Source organism: Arachis duranensis, chromosome 10 (assembly GCF_000817695.3).
Source record: "Arachis duranensis cultivar V14167 chromosome 10, aradu.V14167.gnm2.J7QH, whole genome shotgun sequence".
Classification (NCBI taxonomy): Eukaryota; Viridiplantae; Streptophyta; class Magnoliopsida; order Fabales; family Fabaceae; genus Arachis; species Arachis duranensis.
In genome coordinates, this window is record NC_029781.3 from 51,557,571 (window position 1) to 51,559,612 (window position 2,042).

Genomic DNA, 2,042 nt, shown 5'->3' on the forward strand with positions numbered 1-2,042 from the left:
AATGCCCCTACACTAGAAGGGTCAACTTTAATCAAAGGTTGGACCAAGTCCTAATGGACATATGTGTGGAAGGAGCTCAATGGAAGAGAGACTCCAAAGGCAAGCCAGTTCAACTAAGAAGACTGGACCTCAAGCTTGTGGTTAGAGGATGGTTGGAGTTCATTCAACGCTCCATTATTCCCACTAGCAACCGATCTAAAGTTACTGTGGATTGGGCCATCATGATTCATAGCATCATGATTGGAGAGGAAGTAGAAGTTCATGAGGTCATCTCCAACAAAATCTACAAAATAGCCGACAAGCCCTCCACCATGGCAAGACTAGCTTTTCCTCACCTTATTTGCCATCTATGTTACTCAGCTGGAGTTATCATAGAAGGAGACATCCTCATTGAAGAGGATAAGCCCATCACCAAGAAGAGGATGGGGCAAGCAAGAGAGACCCTCCTTGGATCTCAAGAGATGCATGAGGAAGCTCATCATCAAGTCTGCTTTTCGGTTTTTATGTTGTGTTTATCTATGTTTTGTGTCTCTACTTCATGATCATTAGTAGTTAGTAACTATGTCTTAAAGCTATGAATAAATTCCATTAATCCTTCACTTCTCTTAAATGAAAAATGTTTTAATTCAAAAGAACAAGAAGTACATGAATTTCGAATTTATCCTTGAATTTAGTTTAATTATATTGATGTGGTGACAATAATTTTTGTTTTCTGAATGAGTGCTTAAACAGTGCAAATTTTTGATCTTGTTGTTTATGAATGTTAAAATTGTTGGCTCTTGAAAGAATGATGAACAAAGAGAAATGTTATTGATGATCTGAAAAATCATAAAATTGATTCTTGAAGCAAGAAAAAGCAGTGAAAGAGCAAGGGCTTGCGAAAAAAAATGGCGAAAAAAAATAGAAAGAAAAAGAAAAAGCAAGCAGAAAAAGCCAATAGCCCTTAAAACCAAAAGGAAAGGGTAAAAAGGATCCAAGGCTTTGAGCATCAATGGATAGGAGGGCCGAAGGAAATCAAATCCAGGCCTAAGCGGCTAAATCAAGCTGTCCATAACCATGTGCTTGTGTCATGAAGGCCCAAGTGAAAAGCTTGAGACTGAGTGGTTAAAAAAAAGAAAAAAAAGAAAAAGAAAGAAATAAAGTTGTGATCCAAGGCAACAAGAGTGTGCTTAAGAACCCTGGACACCTCTAATTGGGGACTTTTAGCAAAGCTGAGTCACAATCTGAAAAGGTTCACCCAGTCATGTGTCTGTGGCATTTATGTATCCGGTGGTAATATTGGAAAACAAAATGCTTAGGGCCACGGCCAAGACTCATAAGTAGCTGTGTTCAAGAATCAACATACTTAACTAGGAAAGTCAATAACACTATCCGAAATTCTAAGTTCCTAGAGAAGCCAATCATTCTAAACTTCAAAGAAAAAAAATGAGATGCCAAAACTGTTCAGAAGCAAAAAGCTACAAGTCCCGCTCATCTAATTAGAATTAATATTCATTGATATTTTGGAATTTCTAGTATATTCTCTTCTTTTTATCCTATTTGATTTTTAGTTGCTTGAGGACAAGCAACAATTTAAGTTTGGTGTTGTGATGAGCGGATAATTTATACGCTTTTGGCATTGTTTTTAGGTAGTTTTTAGTAAGTTCAAGCTACTTTTAGGGATGTTTACATTAGTTTTTATGTTAAATTCAGATTTCTAGACTTTATTATGAGTTTGTGTGTTTTTCTGTGATTTTAGGTAATTTCTGGCTGAAATTAAGGGACTTGAGCAAAACTCTGAAAAAGGCTGACAAAAGGACTGCTGATGCTGTTGGAAGACCTCCCTGCACTCGAAATAGATTTACTGGAGCTACAGAACTCCAAATGGCGCGCTCTCAACGGCGTTGGAAAGTAGACATCCAGAGCTTTCCAGCTATATATAATAGTTCATACTTTATTTGGAAATTGATGACGTAACTTGGCGTTGAACGCCAAGTACATGTTGCTGTCTGGAGTTAAACGCCAGAAACACGTCATGATCCGGTGTTGAACGCCCAAAACAC